The sequence below is a fragment of the Perognathus longimembris genome, chromosome 10, assembly GCF_023159225.1.
Source record: "Perognathus longimembris pacificus isolate PPM17 chromosome 10, ASM2315922v1, whole genome shotgun sequence".
Lineage (NCBI taxonomy): Eukaryota > Metazoa > Chordata > Mammalia > Rodentia > Heteromyidae > Perognathus > Perognathus longimembris.
The window spans coordinates 39860424-39884832 of NC_063170.1; positions in this window are offsets into that span (position 1 = coordinate 39860424).

A 24409-nucleotide genomic window follows, 5' to 3' on the forward strand; every position below is an offset into this window, starting at 1 on the left:
GAAGAAAGGAAGGAAGAAAGGCAGGCAGACAGGCAAATGCAAATTAATAAAACATTTGCAGCAAAAGATCAAAGGGTTTACCTGTTTAACCAAGTTCTCACAACCAAAAAGAGAAAGAGTAATATTCCAATAGGAATAATAAGGAATAAGAGTGAAATAACGCGCAGAAGAAGAAATACAAAATGTCACCAAATTTGTTAAAATGAAAATGAAAGTAAACCAATAATGCTATTTTTGTTGTTGTTATTGTGACGCATAGCCCAGCCCCACTAATGCTATTTTTTTATGTTACAAACAAGTGAAGACTAATAAAAGGTAACATTCAATACAGGGAAACATGCAAACATGCTAGACACTATAAATTGGTTGCAAATTTACAGTAACTTGGAAGTAGAAAGATATACAAATTCACATTTTTGACAAAATAATTTTACATGTGGTTACTTATCCAATGGATATAATTGACAATGTAGATAAAGATTTTGTAGGAAGATGTTTATCAGAGTATCATAATAGATAAGGCATTGGAAGTAACTTAACATTAAATGATAGGAAATGATTCCTTAGTTATATCTATGAACTGGAATATTACACAGGTATTACGAAGAATATGTATGTGTACATATATATATATACTGTATAACATTCATATATCGTATAATTGTATTAATATTGCAGGAAAACCAGAAGGAACTACCAAAAATTTTAATTGGTATCATTTGGTTGATAAGAAAAATTTGGGGAGTTTTGAAGGTTGAATATTTAGCTCACTTACCTGGCAAGTACAAACATATTCTTATAATCAGACCAAAAAAAGATTTATTTTTCTAACAGCTCTTGAATTCCACCATGGAGTCTCTGTGCTACAAGCTGGAATCTGAGGCTTGCACTTTCTTTCATTCTTGATGATGGCTAATAGAAAGTGTTTGTTTTATTTTGGGGTACAGTAGAAGAAGTCCAAGTGGTTTCTCCTGGCTACTTCCTGGGGATAAATGTCTTTGTAGAACCTTCACAAAGATTTAAAGTGCAGCATGTTCACAACAACCAAAAAGTGGAAACCACCCAAGTGTCCACGAACAGATGGGTAAATGAACAAAATGTGGGAAGTTCACATAATGAACCATCACTCAGTCTTAGGACAATAATTTGGACAGAGGATATTCCATGGATGAGACTGGAGGATATCATGCTACATGAAATAATCCAATCCCAAAAATACTGGCTTCAAGTTCATAGACACAGAAGATAGACAGTGTAGTAGTAGTTGCTAGGCACTGTTGCAAGGAGAAAATAAGGAGTTCTTATTTAGTGAGTATAGTTTTGTTTTAAAGATGTAAGAATTCTGGAGATTAATGCCACAGTATGAATGCATACATTTAACACTACTAAACTGTACACTTTAGAAAGCCTAAGATGATAAACTTTATGTTAGGTATGTTTTGCCATAGGCTTTTTTTTTAAAGGAAACATTAAAAAAAAGAGAAAGAGGATAGAAGCAAGAACAAAAAGCTCTATCTAGCACAGGCAAAGTAGTAGGTATTGCACCACTAGCAGAACCTTAGAACTGGGCCACCGGGACCTTACCTTTGATTACTGCAAGTCTTCATTTACTAAATTTGTTCACTGCTTTATTAATTCTGTGAGATGAAAACTCTGCATATCAAGTTGTCACCAATTAATGGATACTTGAATAACATGTAGTACACCCACAAGGAAATAAGCTTCTTAAAGCTATGTTCTTTGGGGGCTTTTAATTTGGAGATCAGCACTATGAAGAAGTTCAGGAATAGCTGTTTGGGGGGCAGGGCAGGGCTGGGGAGGGTCCTTTTTCCTGAAAAATTCTTTATGTAGCTAAATACATGTACTTTCATGGGAAGATCATTTGCCAGTGACAAACTCAAAGGAGCCCCAAGGTCAAGAACCCCTGTCAGGAAGAGTGTGCCCTCTCTGGTAGAGTCAACTACATTTCACTGCAATTTACAGATGGCATCTGTGTATTTCAGATGTCTCCCCAAAAATACCTAGAAAGGTCCTCTACCTCTAGATTTTATGCACATCTCCAATTGACAGTGATACATCATTCACTATTAGATGTTTATGACATATATTTTTCCTCCATCTTTACCTTGACTTATTTTATGTTTTATTGCTTTACTGGTGAAAAGAAATAGTAGCTGTGATCTTCTAAATTTAAAAAAATCACTTAAAAAACTTTAAAATAATTCCAGCCCCTCTCACCATCAAAGATTTTTGTTTACTTGGTTTGAGGGCAGACCTGGACATTAGAATGTTTTTAAAGCAAACCTAGAAAATCTATAGTGTAGCTCATATTAAGAAGTACAGATTTAAATCAATGGTACCATCTTGTTTTAGGTCTTCTCCCTCAGTTTGGAAAACATGCTTGAAATAGCGTCTTTGGCTATTGTGTGATGTAGCATTTTAAAGTATTATTAATTTTCTTCACTTTTAGTAGTATGAACTTTCACTTGATTATGTATTATGAATGCACAACACAAAAGACTGAAGTGTGTACTTGCTTGACTACTTTTGGGCTTGGATAAGCTCACTTGAAGCATGTAGATAGAGTAGACCAGTGCTTTTCAAAGTTTTATTTCAAAGTTTAATGTAGTTGAGAGTTACCTGGGATCCTTTTGTCTGAAAAAAAAAAAAGTCTGATTCAGCATATGCAGGGTGGGTTTTGAGGTCAGCATTTCTAATGAATTTCCAGGCAAAGTCTGGTTCATGGGCCAGGCTTTGAGTGAGAAAGTACCAGCTGAAGATGCTTTAGCTCTCTTCTTTAATTGGCCCCCTTTCTAATAGCTGACCAACTGCCTGTCTATGCTTTCTTTTTGTGATTTACATTTTTGTACAAATTCTGATAATGTAAACAGTATTTTATTTCATTCCCATTGAAAGATAAGTTACCTCCTGATTCTGACTCAAGATACCAAGAAATACTCTCTCAAATACCAAATTGGTAGATTAGTGAACATTATGAACCTCAGGTGTCAGAGCAGTAAACATCTACTTGCTATGGTAGTTTTGTGGGTATCCCTGATGCTATGTTCCATATTGTGCAGGCAACACACACACGCACACACACATGTGTATATACATATATGCACACATATATACAAATGTATATGCACATACATGTGTATGTACATACATGTGTATATATACATATGTATGTATGTTCATAAGTCTATGTATATGGAGCCACTTGTGATACAATAATTTCACAGGGTAAACAATTTTTTCATTGTTGAGAAAAAATAACTGAGTTACAGTTTTATAGTATCACATCTGTTCTTGCCTTTCCTACTGTTTTCCACTGATGTGTTTACAAGTCTGTTTCTTTTTACTACTTTATAAGCATTCTGAAGGCAAGGGCAATTACATCTTCTTCATCTTCACACCATCTCAGAGCCTACTAGACACTCATAAATGTTTGCTGAATTGAATAAGGGCTTTATGAATTGCTAATCTCTGTGACAATGCTCAGTGGTGCTACCTCAAATTACAGTGGCTTAAAATAATTAGCTTTTACTTATTTCATTAGTCTGTAGATCAACAATTTAAGTTGGTTTCGGAAGTGTAATTCCCCTGATCCAGACTGGAGTCATTGACCTTTCATGTGGTCAGTTAATCATCATCTATGTGACAGGAGTGACTGGATGTATCTCTTGACCACCAATCATCTAGCCCACTTATTTTCTCATAGTGGTGGCAAAAGTATAATAGTACAAGTGGAGACCAGAAAGTGCTTTTCAAGCTCCTTCTTGTACCATAATTGATTCTATCCCATTGGCTCCACTAAGTTATGTGGCCATTTCAGAGTCACTACAAAAGAGATACACCAAGGGAATGGTAAAGAATTATTACCAGTTTTTGCAACCAGTCTATCAAAACACTATTTGTTCAGTCTCATCCTCCATGATATCATCCCCTAAGTCTAAGATTCCTACAATGTGTAGAAAGAGCATAATATCCTGAAGTCCTTACTGACTTTAATTTTGAAACCACAAGTTCTATCATAAGACAGGCTTGATCTGAAGTAATTTAGTCAAAGACATGAAGATTCTGATTTTTACTGGAGTGCAGCCTAGGTTTCATTATAGTCCATTCTCACCTCAGGTGTATCAACCACAATCCCATCCACCTGCTAGTGCATGATCCTTCCAGGCACTGGGCCAACATGCAGGGAAGCAGACAGCCATGTGCTTTAATCAGCATCTGTATCTTGATTTTTTTAGGGGTTGCTCTTTGAGGCATGTTAAACAAAAACATAAAAATTACCTTAAAAGCACCTTGATGAAAAGACACTGTTATCAAGTTTCTCATCAGATGAGAGGATAATTCTGAACATGGGGTAAGAGGTCAACAGCATTGACTGCACAGAAAACAAAATTTAAACAAAACCTAACAAGTGCCTAGTTTAACAAAATGAGCAGAAAGAAATATTGATTGTAGTAACAAGGAAAACTGAATAACCAATTCCTTTATTAGTGTCCCAATGCTTTTCTACCATGCAGAGATGTTACATGAAACATATGCACATAATTGAGAGGCAAATAAAACTGCTTAAAAAGAGATACTCAACTGACAGCAATAAAATTTAGACCAAATATCAGAAAACTATTAAGCCTAGCAGTAACATTGATTAGAGCACTATTTTCTTATTTGGTTAGTCCTAGGAGGACCATTGAGCTGCTATTTTGTTTAAGCTGGTGGAAAGGTAAACTAATCTCACTTAATGGGCAGAAGATGCAAAAGCTGTGCTTTCTCTTTTAATTGCAAGGGATGGATCAGGGATAGTCGAAGCTTCAGTAAGATTATTGGGTTCAACACATGATTTACTTCCTGGAAAGACAGAGACTTGTAAAGATACATATGTCAGCTCGGTGAAATTTTTCTGCTGGCCCCATGTAAAATTGTGAAGTAGGTCAGGTATATCTTCAGATCCTAGGTTTAGCCCTTTCTTCCAGATGGTACTCTACCACAATCATCATCCAAGATCTCAAACAGAAACTGTTTTCTCCCCCTCATCAAAAAACCTAAAGCAGGCTCCATTTTCATGTTAATGTTTATGATAATTAAGGGATTGAGGCATCAGTTTCACCACTAAAAGAGAATACAGTTCTCCAAGTATAGTTTCATTGGTGAAAGAATACACATCATTTCCATCCCCAAATAACATCTAGGCAGCTGAGGTATTTTGCAAAGGCAGATCCTGAAAGTTAAAGTTTATTAGTGTATATGGAAACAAACAAAATTCCCCCCACATACACATATATGCACATCAGTTCTAAAATGAAATTTTAGGGACTTGTGTTCAAATAGAGCAGGTCAAAGACCTCTGATGGTATCATTCTGCTAAAATCTTACCAGAATATATAAACAAGAATGACTCCTGACAAAAGCAATAATAAAGGGGACAATGGCAGATGGAGAGGTTGTATCTATATTTTAGAAGGCAAGAAGAATACACTCTATCGGAACCCTGTGCGGACTGTGGCTGTCTATAAGAGAGTTGACTGATGTGCTTGGAGTTTGAATGATACTAGTAGAAAACTCAGAGTGTATGGTTGTTTATACTACATTTCACTAAAGACACAGGATTATGACTGACCTTCTGCAGTAAAACTGTCAAGATAGGAGGAATCCCTGTCTCAGTGATTCTAGATTTGTTGTTATTTAACTCTTGGAATGTGCCCTTTTGTTTATTTTCCTGAAACTCCCTTAAATTAGCCTGAGACAATATGAGCCTATGAAATCAGAGGGTTGAAGAGACATCTTTGTTTAACTTTCTGTCAGTTCAACTCATTCCAGGTGAAATAAAGCATTATTCACTGCATAGGCATGTCTTCATCCATCTCCCAAGAATCTGCTGGTCAGAACCAGCAGCAAACTAACTGACTTATATGAGCTTTCTCTACCAATTTTTTTGTGGTATGGAAATGGGGGTAGTGATAAGGCAATTTGTGATGGAGACAGAGGTAGCTGGAGGTAACAATGAAAATTCTACACTATGTTTTGCTTGAAGGCAGAAAGAACTTGTCTTGTGTTTGCGGGGCATGTCCATGGAGGCAGAGTAAGCAGTAGTTTCACAGCTCAAACATCTGATGCAATGAATGGAAGGCTGTATCAAGAATGGTGAAGGATCTGAGATTTACTGTCCTTGAAAACAAACAGGCTAGCTGGCCCATAATTGCTGACAATGATATGGAACTCCTGTGTCAGAGACAGAGCATTATGTGTTATTTATGACCTTGGCAATGTGAGCTTCACATAGAGCTCCTCTTGCCCACCCTCCCCAATACCCACAAGAAGCTTAATAGATAAAGCAGATACAGGTGGCTTGGGTCACAGCTAAGGAAAAACAGCTTAGGAAACTCCAGTCTTTTATAGTAGTCTTCTTCATGCAAGCAAACCCAGATTTTGCCTGGGAGGGAAACAGTATCTATAATTATACTGAACAACAAACAAACTTTCTGTCTTTTCCAGAGGGGGATGTTATCTGTCTTCTAAGACCACTTCTTACATGGAGATGCCTTAAAACTTAGTGGATAACAAAAGCTGTCAGTGTTCCTACATAAAGGAAATTCGGGAATTTCCTTAGGAATATTTACTCTCAATCTATTTCCCAACAGACTCTCCTGTCTCCTACTATTCCAGAAGCAAAAATATCTCTTGACCACTTAATCTTCTGAACTAGTCCTTACAATTTTATAGTCCTACATACTTTCACGTATAAATTATGAAGACATACAAATCTGTTTTGCTAGTTATTTGTTTGTTTTCTCAGCTCCAAACCCACTCTCTATTGTGAGAAAAAATACCTTTTCTATCAAAGTATGTTGCTTAAAAGTTCCTGCTTTGGCCTGGCTTCTGTCAAGGAAAAGAAGAACTGCTTTGGGATAAGGAAGGGTTTTTGAAATGTAAGGTTTTCATTTGAACTGGTTTCTTTTTAAGATGGAATTGAGACACACCTCACTCTGTTCAAGAAATAACAGAGGAGCTATGCACGGGTGACTCACATCTTTAATCTTAGCTACTCGGTAGGCTGAGATCTAAGAATCTAGGTTCGAAGTCATTCTAGGCAGTGAGGCCCAAGGGATGCTGATCTCCAATTACCCACTAGAGAACTGGAAGTAGAACTGTGGCTCAAAGTGCCAGCCTTGAGCAGAAAAGCTCAGAGACTGTGCCCAGGCCCAAGTTCAAGATCCATGACCAACAACAATTACAAAATGGAAGGAAAGAAGGAAGGAAGGAAGGAGGGAGGGAGGGAAGGAGGGAGGAAGGGAGGGAGGGAAGGAGGGAGGAAGGGAGGGAGGGAAGGAGGGAGGGAAGGAGGAAAAAATAGCAGAGAGGGGTTGGGTATATTTTGGGATTACTGTGTACTGATATTATTTCAAAGTCACCGAATGTAAATACATCTTACCCTATTCAAACTAGCCAATCACAAGCCACATTACCACCAATCTGAGCAAAGGGGCAGGACCTGTTGCCTTAGTAATAAATAGGGGAACAGCCTGCTTCTCTGTGTGCTTGCTTGCCAGAGTTTTGGCTGAGAGCACACCCTTCTGTGGAAGCAAATTTTGCCTTGCTGAGACAATTCTTAATTTTTGTGTCTATTGTTGTGACTTCAATGGTTCTTGGAGAGCATAATTATAACACTATAGGTTGCTCTGTGATATCGAACAAGGACTAAAAAACTGCATATTCCAGCTCACTTGAAGAGAGGTTTTTCTACTGATAGTAGGATTAGGGGTCAGAAAGAGAAGAAAATAGACCTCTCTGGCCTCAGGCTCCATTGCCTTCCCTTCAGCAGAAGACAACAGTATCATTAGTTCCTTTCTTCTCTTCTCTTTTCTTTTTTTAAATTCCAAATCTACCTCTGTGGCTACCTCTCAGAGTTATGTGGAACAACCAGGCTGTTGGAGTATCATTCCTTTCATTCACCACACCCCCTTCTGTTGGCCTAGCACCTGACATGCTGTTTCAAAATCTCATTTCCATTGTCTTCCAGTCCTGTTTCCTTGGCTTTCCAGCACCTAGCCTGTTGCGCCTCCACTTCAGAGACTGGCACTTAAGGAGCATGATGTTATCTCTTCCTAGCATATCCCCAACCCCATACTTTTTTGGTTCTAGTAATACCATCTCTTCTTGTTTTCTCATTCTTAGCAGTAATAGCTTTACCTGGCATTTCCAATCTCCATCTTAATTCAGCATCCTACTTTGTATCTTCCAATACTGATATGACAGTTTTCTCAATTAAATATTCTATTTTAAATACTCAGCATTGTTTCTGTTTTCCTGAATGGGCCCTGACTGATAATAGGCTACCTGTAGTTAGAATTAAATTCATGTTCTAACCCAGTGTCTAAATTTTTATTGTAGTTCTGTTTTTCTTTTCTTTTTCTCTGGAAATACTGAGGATTGGCTTAGAGCCTTGCTCATGTTAGGCAAGTGCTCGGCCCCTGAACTATAATATACCCTCAGCTCCTTATTTGCTTCTTAATTTTTAGCTTTGTTCAAGGATAGAGCTCAAAGTATTAGCTAGTACAATGTGCCTTTGTACAGTGATATGCTGGCCAATGTTTAACAACCAGCTCTCCAGATGGGGGAAGATGGCCTTCGTTGTATGCTTGTGGATTTGCATGCTGTAAATACTCCATCCGTGACCAATTTCGAGCTACCAGCATGATGTCACTAAACAAAGGGTTGGGAAGAGGTGCTCCAACTAATTCTGGTGAGTCAATTTCAAAACATCACTGTTCCATCTCATCCCTCCTCACCTTCAGGTCAACCACTTCACCTATTGTATCCAGTATTTCTGATATTGGCTTCCATATTTCCTCCTAAAGAAAGTAACTCTCATTCCCAGTGCAGCTGCAGGAAATAATTAGCAGTAAACTGGACACACTCTTTGTTTACTTTTCAATTAGTTCATTTCTTCTCTTTTATGCCCCAGTTTTAAATTTCTTGAGAGGCCTTCCCATACCACCCCAATTTAAATTAGGTCTCACCTGCTGGTCATTCTCATGCCACTTTATCCTTTAATTTCATGGCAAACTTCCCAGTTTATAATTATGCAATTATATTTATGTTCACTTACTTATTGTCTGACCTCTTCCACTAGTTTATAAGATCCAATAGGTCAGAAAGTTCATGTATTTTGTTTCTCACTGTATTCTTTTTTTTTTTTTTTTTGCCAGTCCTGGGCTTGGAATCAGGGCCTGAGCACTGTCCCTGGCTTCTTTTTGCTCAAGGCTAGCACTATGCCACTTGAGCCACAGTGCCACTTCTGGCCATTTCCTGTATATGTGGTGCTGGGGAATTGAACCCAGGGCTTCATGTATATGAGGCAAGCACTCTTGCCACTAGGCCATATTCCCAGCCCCTCTCACTGTATTCTTGAATAGTACTTGAAAAGCCCTTTATACAGTACCGGGCTTATTATGGATGTTTGATAACTTTTAAAGATAAATAAATGAAGAAATGAAGGAAAAGTAAAGGAATGAATGCCTAATATATGCTAAATTCTTTGATTAGTGTTATTTCTGAATCCCTCTCAAATGGGTTTTATTGTTCTCGTAGCAAGGAGAAAGTTATCTTATAAAGGTTAAGTAATAGACTTTAAAAGCATATAGTGTTAGAACTTGAAAATAAAAGTTAGGCCATTTGATTAAAAATATAGAGGTGTGTTTTTCCTAACATTCAGCTTCATGACTGTCCTAAAGCTCTTAAGTTATACATAATTCCGAGTTTGGACTTCCTTTGATTGGCAATCCTTCTTGACCCTGCAAAAAATGAAATCTCACTCCAGTTGTGGTTTTGACCTAGAATTCAATCACTTTATGTTCTTGATTCATTCTAGTAATTTAAAGGACACAACCTATCATTAAATGACTAAGGCCTGAATCCTCTCATATGAGAACGAACTTATATGAGTTAATAAAGGTTGGCTGTTGGTAAGGCTAGGCTAAGAACTTCAGTTTCATACTATCAGCAATTTTAGGCAATTTCTGTGATCAATTGAGGGATGTTGATATGAAGCATTTTTACCTAAGTTGGTCTTTTTCAAATAGTGATAGATAATTATCTTGAAAATATATCATTATGTGTATCATATTGTTCTGCATCTATCTTCAATCTTAGTGCTATAGTGCTGTGCTGTAGGGGCTAGAAATCTAAAAACCACAATTAGACCTCAGGATGCAAATTAGATTCTGTTAATTACATGTGCATGTCCCTATAGCTTTGGATGCCAGAAATGAAAGAGAGCTATATTCTTCTCATGGAGAGCAAAATCAAGAGAACCTGTACTAGAGGGAGTTGAGATGGCCAGACTTAGTGTTCCAGTGTCAAATCACTAGTTTTGTGGGTGCTAATAGATACCACTGATAATGGCTTCCTGTATTCTCAGTCAGGCCTCCTGGTACTTGATACTCCAACTTTTTCAATGGTTTTGCAAAAACCTAGTTTCCCGAATGAAATCCCTTTCAGTTTAAAGTATGTAGAATGGTTTGTGTTTTCTTCACATGATATTGTCTGGTACAGAGATTGAATTTCACAGATGTTCTGCCTGACCCACTGATTTCACTGTAAACATGATTTCAAAGCCATCTTTCGGGTTCATAATGACAAATTTTTCTTTCATATTTAGAGTATAAAACTGAAGTGGAGCTGTGGCTTAAGTGGTAGAGTGCCAGCCTTGAGTGGAAAAGGAGGGAGGGAGAGAGAGAGAGAGAGAAACTAACACTTTTAGGAAATGCTACCAAATTCATGTTTACCAAACACGAATTCAGAGACACAGAATGAAAGGTAAATTTTCCCCACTCAGAATAAATCTGTAGTCAGTGGCTAGATCCCATTTGGCCTTCCTCAGTAGCATGGATCAACAGAAAGAAGATGAGAATGAGAAACAGGTACTCTTCTCTAAATTTTAAGTCTTTCAGGGTATCTTTTAATTATTATATCATTGATCCTGGCTGAACATTCCAGGATACATTTAAGGAGAGCAGATAATCAGAGGAAAAGCAATTACATTTGTAGAGGAAGAATATCTAGTAGGCAATTCCATTGTCCATACACAACCATCTGAGAGCTATATACATTTAAACGTATTGTTTACCTCAGTAATTCTCTAAGTGAGGTCCCTAGACCAGTAATATCAGCAGTATCTGGGAACTTGCCAGAAAAACAAATTCTTAGATCCTACCCTAGACATACTGGAGTTGGAACTCTGGAGTTGCTGACAAGTAATCTATATTTTTATTCTAAAGATGAACAATGATAGAGTGTAAAAATTACTGGCAATTGGCACATATTCACAAATTCCTTAATGGTCAATGATAACTGGGTTTTTACTATGAATATGACGGTTTGCTGGTGGGAATCTGGGTGAGATCTACCAGTACATGTCTGACAGCTGTGGATAAGCATTTTTTTTTTAATGGTTTCTAATTTAGATTCTGGGGCTAAATAACTTATCAAGTCTATATAGGAGAAAGTTAATACATGTTCTAAACCTCTACAAACATTAGAACAATAATATTACTTCACTTAAGTAAAGGTTGGTGTGTTTTAATGATACATAATTCTGTGAAAACTGTATCTGAGTAATATTTACTGACAAATGAGTCATACTGAAAACTATTTTAGAGACCTCTTGTTTAACTTTCCTTCCTTCCTTTCTTTCTCCCTTCTTCTTTCCCTTCCTCATTCCCTTCCTCCCTTCCTCTTTCCCTTCTTCCTTTCCTTGCCCCCTCCCTCCCTCCCTTCCTCCCCTCCTCTCTTCCTCCCTCCCACCTTCCCTTCCTTATTGTACTAGAGATCTAACAGGCCTTGAACATGCTAGGCAAGTAATCTATTACTATACTTCATACACATCCTTATGACTTTATTTTTCTGTTGTACAATATTAAGACTCAAATATATGTTTATATGGTCCTCTCAGAAATAGAATTTCTGAAGTAAAATAAAAATAGCTTTTACAGGCAAAAGAATATCTAAAATAATTTTATGGTAAATAATGTTCAGCGATAATTAGATGCTACCTAAGTTCATAGTTTTATATGTTATTATTTTGCCTATAACATGTACAAAAGCACTTAAGAAAACATAGTTAATTGGATAACCCCCTTTAAATAAGAATTCAGGCTAATGCTGATTAATTTTAATAAATGCTTTCAATTATATATACATATAAGGAGGCATACAAATTAAACATTATAAATGGTTTTTAAAGATTAAATCTTTCTAAAGCATATAACTAATTTAATATTATCAAGTGCTACTTCAATGTATTTCACTATTACCATAACTGGGAATGAAATATCTGGGCCTCAAGTAGTAATATTCAGATGTGTTCATATTGTTATCTTTTATTGAGTCCCATCTCTATAAATAATTTGCTCCATAACCCAACTCATTCTGTTGGTTAAAAATTCAGGTATTATTGCATGATCTTGTTGAGAAAAATAGAGTAACATCTTGAACAGGCATGTAGCTACAAATTGTCTTAAACATTTGGCACTATTTGAAATAAAAATGAAAAAAATCTTGTATTTTACAGGGTTCATTTTTTAACATACTGCAGCAACATCATTCTCTCTGTGAGTTCTGCTAATTTTTTGTTCAGCTTTAACAATTTCTTTGCTTTTATAATTTTTTCCAGTTTATGGGTCTACATAAACAAGGCTTACACTAATAACATATTAATTTGAACAAATATGTAAAAAACAAGAAAAATAATTGGAATAATGGAATTGTATTAATGACTAGAATTGATCATTGTCATCGTTTTTGCATTTTAAATCTCTATCTGGTGCCTTGACTTCTGCCATATACATATTCACTTCAGCTGTATTCTAAATTAAAATATTGCATCTCAAGCTTTTGTCCTATTGCTCTCCTCTAATTAATCACTGAAACCCCAGGAAAACCTTCTGGAGCTCCATCCTCCCATCTCTTACCCCTCCTGCTCACTCATCTCTCCATCATCATTACTCTACTAAAACTGTCATTAGTGATTTCAGTTGTATTGCCAAGATCCATAGATTCACTCCAACCATGTTCTACAATATTTGGTGCTATTGACCAAACTTTCCTTGTTTAAAAATTAATTTCTGCTAATAAAGTGCTATATACCTGTTGGAAAAAAATCCAATTAAATAAAAGATAAGAAAAAACCTTCAGTTCCTGTTTTTTATGCTCATCATTCAGAAAACTACTATGAACAGTCTTTTTACTGCAAGTCTTTGAGTATGTATGCATATTTCTACTTATAATTGACCATTTTATTATGATTTTTCCTCTTAATTTTTTTTTTTTTTTTTTTTTTTTTTTGCCAGTCCTGGGCCTTGGACTCAGGGCCTGAGCACTGTCCCTGGTTTCTTTTTGCTCAAGGCTAGCACTCTGGCACTTGAGCCACAGTGCCACTTCTGGCCGTTTTCTGTATACGTGGTGCTGGGGAATCGAACCTAGGGCTTCATGTATGGGAGGCAACCTCTCTTGCCACTAGGCCATATCCCCAGCCCCCTCTTAATATTAAATTAAAGTATTTCCCTAAGTTATTTCATCTAACTATAAATAGCTACTATCCTGTCATGGGTATATACAACTATTTATATATAGTATATATATAGTTCACTAGAACTATCCTCCAGGATGTTGTTTGCTGGATATGTACCATACTACAGGCTGCTACAGAGTTGAGCAATTAGTTATCTTGGTTTGCCCCATGTCCTAAGTACTACTGTTGTTCCCCTTTTGGTGAGGAAGGAAACAAGAAAGGAGTGGTTTTAACGCTATTTATGACCGCTGCATTATTCCTTCTCTCCATTCGTCCTACCCTTGGTAAATTTTCTTGACCTTACTGTACCATCTCTTTAGACTTCTTCCATGTGTAAACCTGTGTTCCTGAGACGGGGCAGACAGATGAGGAGACAGGAAAATTACATTGTTTTAAACAACTATAAAAAGGACCAGAGTAAAAGTTAAAACCAGAAAGTAAACTGATAATGTAGTTAAACTTCTTTCCCACTATATCTCTCCTTTTAGATGGTATTACAAGGATTTGGAGATAAGAGAAACGAGAGAGAGAGAGAGAGAGAGAGAGAGAGAGAGAGAGAGAGGGAGGGAGAGAGAGAGAGAGAGAGAGAGAGAGAGAGAGAGAGAGAGAGAGAGAGAGAGAGAGAGAGAGAGAGAGAGAGAGAGAAGCAAAGCCAGAAGTGGAGCTATGGCCTAAGTGACAGAGTAAGAGCCTTGAGCAGGAACAAAAAGGTATAAACTCTCCCTTAATGGGTACAGACAGAAAGATGAGAAGCCTGTTTGGGGACCGAAAGCCCTAAAGCTCACTTATTACCCTTATGTTGGTAGGTCCAGACACATCTCCATATTTTAGAATAACAAACAGCACCCAATTCCCCACCTAGAACCATTGTGTATTTTCCCAGCTCAAAAAGCATAAAAGTGACAGATAAGAGTTGCCACTTCCCAGTTTTTAACCCTCATTTTCTGCAGCCAGAGCAGGAAATGGTTTACTCTATTTTTTTTTCCTGTTTCTCCCTACTAAAATAAATTCTTGCTAAAGCTAAAAAGAAAAAAAAATCTTGCCTTGTGAGAATTTCCTTTTCGTGAGACACTGAACTTCTTTTCCTAAGTGGATCTGAGGGAACTCTGAATTTCCCTGGAAACTGGGAAGCTGAGGGGAATCCTCATCCATCCTCCAGTGACATTTCCAACTTTTCTTCTGAACTCAAGAATCTTATGCCAAAATGCTTCCTGCTCTACTACCAAGAATTTCCGCTTGACAACTCAAACTTGAAATAGTCCAACCTACCCCCCCTCTTCCCACAGAGGGAACAGTTTTTTACTTTTCTTTCACTTCCCAATTCAGTTGGAAGCCCTTGAAATAGAGATGCTGGATCTAGCTGGCACCATCTTGTCTTCATGGTGAAGGCAGGAAAGTCCTACCTCCCACACTGATAGAATACCTGAACTCTTAGTGATGGGAGGGGTTTGGACAACAGGTTACTGGACCTATCAGTCTTGTTAACCCTCAAGTTCCCTGTGACCCTACCCCCTGACCTGACACTATTTAGGCCCAGACCAGCTCAGGCACCATTTTGTTATGCCACATGTCTTCATGTTTGTGTCTCCTGGTTCTCCTGTGGTCAACATGGCGTCCCACTTAAGCTTCCCATTGAAGTTGATCTGGTTTGTTGGTATTGTATTTCTGCTCTTTCTCTCCTCTCTGACGCTCATGGCTCAGCTTTCTAACAGTGTTAAGTATATTCACTGGGCTGCAGATGTTATTTTTGTGGAGTCCTTTGTGACAGGAGTCTATCTGCAGACCACCAGCACTCCAATCAAGGCTCCAAATTCAACCTCTCAAAATGTGGCTTCTCTGTTTTCTTGCCATCTAGCACCATAACTTTTCTTTGTTTCTTTCTTTATTTGTCAATCATGGGGCTTGAACTTGGCCTTGGCCCAGTCCCTGAACTCTTCTGCTCAAGGCTAGTGCTCTACTACTGTAAGCTACAGCTCCTCTTCTGGCTACCTGGTGGTTAAGAGCCTCAGACTTCCCTGCTAGGGCTGGCTTTGCACCTAGATTCTCAGGTTATAGGCATGAGCCACCACCGTGTGGCTCACTTTTCTTTTTGTATGGTCCTGTACACACAAATCAGTAATTCCCCTCTCTCATATTGTCAGTTGACAAGGCCTGTCTCATCTCCTTAATATGTAGCAAAATTATTTTTATTTATAGATTTTCTCACAGACTGTTTAAGTGACTTACTCTAGATTTTTGCAGACTTCCAAGGCCTGTCATGAGGTCAATGTTTTCTAGCATTGGTTCATCTAATCTGTCATTGTTCTATTAACCTGGCCCTATCCCGTTTATATATTTTAGTGCTGCCTTACTCCTCCAGGTAAAGTCTAATCTACCTGAGCCTAATATTTAGAACCTTATATAATCTGGGAAAACCTACCATTCTATCTAAAACAATGTTTACAAATATCTTTCTGTTCTTGTTCTGTTTGGAGTGTTTACACACACTGTTTCTCTCAACTAGTCTCCAACTTCCTTAACCTAGTTGCTTTTAGGATGTCTGTCAATATCCATTCCAAATATCTATTGCCATTACCCCCATGAATCCTGCATCATCTTTCAACTTGGGACAAATCTCTTTCATCATTGAGTCTCAACAATTCTTGACTTTATCTTTTGTACCATATGTACAAATCAACTTTCCTTTAGTGTGACAAAATACTTGACATATTTAACTTTTTTTTAAATTTAATTTATTTATTAATTGAACACAAATTTTTTGACAAGGTGTTGTGCAAAAAGGGTACAGTTACATAGTAGGGCAGTGTGTACATTTCTTGTGATATCTTATGCCCTGTTTTTCTTTCCCTTCTCTAGGTCAGGTAGACATATATACAATATACAATGTATCAAGAACATATACAGTAGCCGTGTGGCCAAGCCCAAGAAAATTCGCCTAGGGCTTTAAATGTAATGTTGATATTAGACAACATGTCGACAGTAGTCTTATATGAACATATACACATAGCTTTTGAGCTATTGTATTCCACTGAGAGGTCAATTTTTTTTTAGCTTTATATTTATGAAATTATATTTTATTTCTTCTGTCAGTCAGGGCTTGGGCACTGTCCTTTAGATTTTTTTTAATTTTTTTTATTATTAATTGAACATAAATTTTTTTTTACAAGTTGTTGTGCAAAGAGGGTGCAGTTACATAGTAGGGCAGTGTGTACATTTCTTGTGATATCTTACAACCTGTTTTTCCATCCCTTGTCTAGGTCAGGTAGACCCATATGCAATATACAATGTATCAAGCACATATACAGTATTCACAGACTTGGTCTCTACTGTCTCTCCATCTCCCTTTGTTAACAGTCATATATCAGGGAGATCATGCCCCTTTGTTTTCTGTGTTCTAGGCTTGTCTCACTCAACATTATTTGTTCGAGTTCTGACCATTTCCCTGCGAATAACAATATTTCACCATTCCTAATCGCTATGTAGTATTCCATTGTGTATAAGTACCATATTTTTTGGATCCATTCGTTTGTGGAGGGGCACCTGGGTTGTTTCCATATTTTGGCTATTGTGAATTGTGCCGCGATAAACATGGAAGTACAAATGTCTTTTTGATATCTTGGGGTTTGCTGTTTAGGATAGATGCCTAGGAGTGGTATGGCTGGGTCATAGGGTAGGTCTATATTGAGCTTTTTGAGAAACCTCCATACTGTTCTCCAAAGTGGTTGTACTAATTTGCACTCCCACCAACAATGGAGAAGGGTTCCTCTTTCCCCACAGCCCCTCCAGCATTTGTTGTTTCCTGAGTTCAGAGTATAGGCCATTCTAACTGGGGTGAGGTGGTATGAGAGGTCAATTTTTGACCTTTATATGTTGAGTAGTTGTTTGGTTTTAGTTACATACTGTTGGGTCGCTGCCCCAATCCTGTGGGAAATACCATTTGACAAGCAGTTTTTAGTTTCACAGACCTGGTCTCTACTGTCTCTCCGTCTCCCTTTCTTAACAGTCATATATCAGGGAGATCATGCCCCTTTGTTTTCTGTGTTCCAGGCTTGTCTCGCTCAACATTATTTGTTTGAGTTCTGACCATTTCCCTGTGAATAACAATATTTCACCATTCCTAATCGCTATGTAGTATTCCATTGTGTATAGGTACCATAATTTTTGGGTCCATTCATCTGTAGAGGGGCATCTGGGTTGTTTCAATATTTTGGCTATTGTGAATTGTGAAGCAATAAACATGGAAGTGCAGATGTCTTTTTGATATCTTGAGGCCTGTTGTTGAGGATAGATGCCTATCCTCAACATGGTATGGCTAGGTTATAGGGTATGTCTATGTTGAGCTTTTTGAGGAACCTCCATACTGTTCTCCAAAGTGGTTGTACTAATTTGCACTCCCACCAACAATGGAGAAGGGTTCCTCTTTTCCCGCACCCCCTCCAGCATTTGTTGTTGCCTGAGTTCAGAGTATAGGCCATTCTAACTGGGGTGAGGTGGTATCTCAGGGTTGTTTTTATTTGCATTTCCTTTACTACCAGGGATGTTGAACATTTCCTCATGTTTCTTTGCCATTTTTATTTCTTCTCTTGTGAAGTCTCTCTTTAGCTCCTTTGCCCATTTCCTAATTGGTTTATTGGGCTTGGAGGGGCTTAGTTTTTTGAGTTCTCTGTAGATGACAGATATTAGGCCTTTGTTGCTGTGCTGGTAAAGATCCTTTCCCATATGGTTGGCTGTCTTTCTAGTTTGGTGGCTATGTCCTTAGCTGCCAGAAACTTTTTAATTTGTAGTAGTCCCATTTGTCGAGTCTCTCCCCTATTTGTTGTGCCCCTAGGACTATATTCAGGAAGTTCCTTCCTATGCCAATAAGTTCTAGCATCTTTCCTACTCTGTCATTCAGTAGTTTCAAGGATTAAGGTCTGATATTGAGGTCCTTGATCCATTTTGAGTTGATCTTGGTGCATGGTGATAGGCTTGGGTCTACTTCGAGTTTTCTGCATATGGCTGCCCAGTTCTCCCAGCACCAGTAGTTGAAGAGGCTATGTTTATTCCATTGTATGTCTTTAGCTCCTTTGTCAAATATCAGCTGACTGTAAAAGTGTGGTTGTATTTCTGGATCTTCAATTCTAATCCATTGGTCTTCAGGTCTGTTTTTATACCTATACCAGGCTGTTTTTGTTATGATGGCTCTATAATAGAGCTTGAAGTCTGGTATTGTGATACCTCCTGCACTGCTTTTTTTGCCTAGAATTGCTTTGGCTATTCGAGGTCTTTTGCTGTTCCATATGAATTTATGGATTGCTTTCTCTATTTCTGTGAAGAATGTGACTGGGATTTTGATAGGGATTGCATTGAATTTGTATAACAATTTGGGCAATATGGCCATTTTCACTATATTGATTCTGCCTACCCATGAGCATGGGAGGTCTTTCCATCTCCTTGTGTCTTCTTTGATTTCCCTTTTTAGATTTTTATAGTTTTCATTAAATAGGTCCGTCACGTCCTTGGTTAAGTTGATCCCTAGATACTTTATTCTTTTTTTGGCGACTGTAAATGGAATTATTTCCATAATTTCCTTTTCTGTTTGTCTATTGCTGGTGTACAGAAAAGCTGCTGACTTTTGTGGATTGATTTTGTATCCTGCTACTTTGCCAAAATGGTTTATTAGGTGTAGGAGTTTGGGGAGTGAGTTTTTGGATCCTTCAGATATAAGATCATGTCATCTGAGAATAGGGATAACTTGATTTCTTCCTTGCCGACGTGGATCCCTTTGATGTCCTCCTCTTGCCTTATTGCTATGGCTAGGGATTCCAGCACTATGTTGAACAGAAGTGGGGAGAGTGGGCATCCTTGTCTTGTTCCTGAGTTTAGGGGGAATGATTTAAGTTTCTCTCCATTTAATATGATGTTAGCAGTTGGTCTGTTGTATATGGCTTTTATTGTTTTGAGGAATGTTCCATCTATTCCTGTTCTCTCCAAAGCTTTTAATAAGTATGGATGTTGTATTTTGTCAAAGGCTTTTTGGGCATCGACTGAGATAACAATGTGTTTCTTGATTTTAGTTCTGTTGATGTGGTGAATTACGTTGATTGATTTACACATGTTGAACCATCCTTGTGACTGTGGGATGAAGCCTACTTGGTCATGATGTATAATTTTCTTGATCAGTTTCTGGATCCTGTTAGCTAATATTTTATTGAGGAGCTTTGCGTCTCTGTTCATTAGTGATATTGGTCTGTAGTTCTCTTTTTTTGTTGGGTCTTTGCCTGGTTTGGGAATGAGTAAGATAATAGCTTCATAGAATGAGTTTGGGATTTCTCCCTCTGTTTCTATTTCACGGAAGAGTTTGAGGAGTATTGGTATTAGCTCCTCACTAAATGTTTTGTAGAATTTGTTGGTGACTCCATTTGGGCCTGGGCTTTTCTTTGTTGGGAGGTTCTTGATTACCTCCTGTATCTTACTGTAAGTTATTGGTTTATTTACTTGATTTATTTCTTCTTGGTTCAGTTTGGGCAGTTTATACTTCTCTAAGAATTGATACATTTCTGTAAAATTATTGTTTTTTACTGAATAGAGGTTCTGGAAATAGCTCCTTATGATTGTTTGAATATCGTGTGTACTTGTCATTTTTCCGGTGGAGTCCCTGATTTTACATATATGAGTCTCTTCTCTTCTTTTTTTTGTAAGTCTTGCGAGGGGTCTGTCTTTTTTATTTATTTTCTCAAAGAACCAGCTTTTAGTCTTATCTATTTGTTGAATGGTCTTTCTATTTTCAATCAGATTTATCTCTTCTTTAATCTTTGTGATCTCACTCCTCCTAGTCATTTTAGATTCGATCATTTCTTGTTTCTCCAGTTGTTTTAGTTTCATCATGAGGTTATTCACCTGCTCTGCTCCCATTCTTTTAATGTGAGTGCTGAGGGCAATGATCTTGCCTCTCAGTACTGCCTTAGCTGTGTCCCATAGGTTTCTTTGTGATGTATTTTCATTGTTATTGTGGCTTATGAATTCATTGATTTCATCTTTAATTTGGTCTGTGGCCCATGTATTGGATAACAATGTGGGGTTTAGCCTCCAAGAATGTGTATAGCCTCTGTGGTAACCGTTGTTATTGAGGGTTACCTTTATTCCACTGTGATCAGGTATAATACATGGGATGACGTCAATACTTTTGTATTTGCTGAGGTTCTTTGTGTGGGCTATGACATGGTCTATTTTGGAGTATGATCCATGGGCTGCTGAAAAGAAGGTGTATTGGGTTTCTGTAGGGTGGAAGATTCCATATAGATCTGTCAGATCCATTTGGATTATGGTGTTACTTAGGTTCTCAGCTCCCTTGCTGATCCTCTGGGTGTTGGATCTGTTTCTTGGAGAGAGTGGGGTATTAAAGTCTCCCACTATGATTGTGTTTGCGTCTATCTTGTTCTGTAATTCTGTGAGAATTTGCTTGACATATGTAGGGCCTCTTTTGTTCAGTGAGTATACATTTATCACCATGATGTCTTGATTCTGGATTTTTCCTTGTATTAAAATGTAGTGTCCTTCTTTGTCTTTTTCAGTTGACTTTAATGAAAAGCCCAGCTTGTCTGAGATCAGGATGGCTACACCTGCCATTTTGGTAGGTGTGTTTGCTTGGAAGATCTTGTTCCATCCTTTCATTCGAAGCCTGTTTTTGTCCCTTGCTGTAAGGTGGGTCTCTTGTAGACAACGGATGTCAACTTTTTGTTTGCGGATCCATTCTGCCAGTCTGCTCCTCTTTATCAGAGAGTTTATACCATTTATATTCAAAGAGGTCAAGAATAAGAGTGTTTTTTTCTCCTTCCATTTTCTTGTTGGGCTGTTTTTTCCTCTTTTTTTTTTTTTCTTGTCTTTAGTGAGCTGCTCTTTCTGTTTCTGTTTCTGTCTGTGTGTCCTGTATGATCTCTGTTGGGTGGGGTTTCCCTCTTATAATTTTCTGTAGGGCTGATTTTTTATTCACATACTCCTTTACATCCTCTTTGCTATGGTTTTCCCTTCGAATGTGAACTCCAATTTCGCTGGATATTTAATCCTAGGTTGCATATTGTTGGCCTGTAGAACTTGGATGGTGTTCTTCCACTCTCTTCGCACTTGGTAGGTTTGTGTGGAGAGCTCTGCTGTTATTCGGATCCTCTTCCCATTGTAGAAAATTTCTTTCTTCGTTTTGGCTGAATTCAGGATTTGCTCTTTATTCTTGAGATCTGATCTCTTGAATATTATGTGCCTTGGGGTGGCTTTTCTGGGGTCTGGCCTGCCAGGTGTCCTATAGGCTTCGGTTACCTGGATGGGGTCCCTTGTGAGATTGGGGAAGTTTTCTGCAATAACTTTATTGAAAATATGATGCAGTCCTCTGCTCTGGTATTCGGCTCCTTCTTCTATTCTAACTATGTGCAGATTATATCTCTTGTCTTTGTCCATTAGTTCCTGGATTAGTCTGCCCTGAAGCTTCACCGTTTCTTGGAGTATGGTAATTTTCTGGTTGTTGTCGGCTGCTTCATCGTCCAAGCGAGAGATTCTGGATTCCATATGGTCAATTCTTTGTGCTGTGGATTCAATTGCGGAGTTTATGGATGTCAGAGAGCTATTTATGGTTGTCAGATCAGCTCTGATCGTGGAAATTTCTTCCTTTAAAGAGTTGTATTTTAAATCTATTTTTTCATGCATTTCACTTCTCAGGATGTTAAGGTCTTCTTTAACAGAGGTTTGCATTGTATCCATTTTTGCTTCCATTTCTTTCTTGGCTTCCTGGATGTCCTTCAAGACTTCCACTCTAAATTCCTGGAATTGTTTTCTGATTTTGTTTCTGACGCTTTCCATCATTTCTGTTAACATGGCCTCATTTGCTTTTTTATTCTCCATCTCCTCTTCAGTCGTGCTGCTTTTTGGAGCAGGCGAGTTGGCTTGCCCTTTGATGAACTGTGTTATATTTCTTTGTGATTTGCGCATCTGGAGATCTGTGGGTGGCTTCCCTGGTTTGGTTTTGTGCTGGTTCCCGCTGGTCCATCAGTGGGAGCCTTGTGTCCTGGTGTCCTGGCTCAGGGTTTGGGTTTGGCTGTTGAACCTTGCTTCCCAATGGGTGAGCATGACCTTCTCGGTTGTTGCTGAGGTGGTCACTCTCCCTGCACTTGGGGGCTGGTAGGTTCTGTGTCTTTCTCTGCGGGACAGTGTCCTGTCGCTGTGCTGTGCTGACCCTAGCGTGCCCCTGTTGGGGGTTTGCTGGTCGCTGATTCAGCGTGGTGTGGAGGCTTATCTCTTCTTTGGTTCTTTTTTCCACTCTGTATCTTGGTCAGAGGAGCTCACCTCTCAGGCAGTTCATCTTCCTGTGTGGACTGCTCCGGGGCCGGTGTGGTTGAGGTGTGGCCCACCCACTTGTGCGAAATGCACCAAACTGAGTGGGCACGGGCCGGTGGAGAGCTCTGCCCTCCTGTGTAGGCACGCCTACCAGAGCGCGCGCTGCCACTGTGGCCCCGCCCACCTGAGTGGGGTATGCCTACCAGAGCGGGTGCTGTCGCCAGGGGCCCCGCCCACCTGCGCGCTGTGCACCCACTACAACGGGCGCTGCTGCTGTGGCCCCATCCACCTGAGCGGGGTACACCTACCAGAGCGAGCCCCGGGTTGTGCTTGCGCCCTCCTGTGAGTCCACTGTGGGGGGTGGTATGTGTGGGGCCCAGTGGGATCAACTGACCAGGCATGGGTTAGCGCCCTCAGACTGTACCTCTGCTGCGAGGGGGGCGCCGTGATCAGGCCCAGGTGTCCCTGCTGTGCTGGTATTGCCCACCAGCGCCTGTGATTTTAGTTGTAAAAGTACGCGAGGTCCAGCACCTTGGGTGGGGCTTGCACTGCCGGTCGTCCCCCGGCCCCTGTTGGGAAGGGGGCAGGGCCGGTTTGGCCACTTCAGGCTCCTGGGCGGCCTTGGGGCTGCTCTGTCCTTCCCCTGCTAAACTCCTGTGACTTCCCAGAGCCTGATGGGAGCTTCCCGCCTGATTTGGGGGTTCTTTGTTCCCTGGGGGTGGGGAGGGGGAGGGAGGGAGATCTAGCTTCTTTGTAGGGTTTGGGTCTCTGATAGCTGGTCTCCCATTGGGGGAGGGGTAATGGGGGATTCATTGGTCCTGGATTGTGTGTGTGTCCTGTGCCGCCGTTGGTCCTTCGGGTGTGGCGAAAGGTCGTGGTGGCATCCCTGGCTCTCTCCTTCTGCACCACTGGGTTCCCCAGCCGCTTACGTCCGTTCCCAGTGTGGACCCGAACTTCCCGTCGCCACCGTCGCCATGTGTCTTGGTCCACACTCTCCCTGGTGTCCGTGGAGTCCCGCTGTCTGGACTCTGCACTCCTGGCAGTCTGTCTGCCGATCGCCGGGTCCCCTTTCCCAGCCTGACCCTGTTCGGGCCAGGGTTGGCTGGTGGGGGGAGGGTGCCCCGTAGATTCTCTGGCTTCGTGTAGGTTTTCGGTTCTTCTTTTTTGCTCCTTTTTGTTTTCCTGCGTTTCTCCACTGCTTCTGGCTGCTGGTTTTGCTGGGTTCTTGATGGGGTGTTGGGTGCTGGAGTTCCCAGCTTGCTATTCAGTTGGAGCGAGTCGGGGTGCCTCCCTACTGCGGCGGCGCCATCTTCCTGACCTCCATACTTAACTTTTAAAGAGAAAAGGTTTACTTTGGTCCATGGTTTTAGAGTTTTCAGTTTGTGATGTCAGTCATGTTGCTTTTGGGCCTGTGGTGAGACATTCCATCCTGACAGCAGCATGTAACAAAGGAATTTGCTCACTTCGTAGTGGCTAGGAAGCAAAGAGAGAAGAAGCAAAGGGGCCAGTGTCTCAATATCTTCC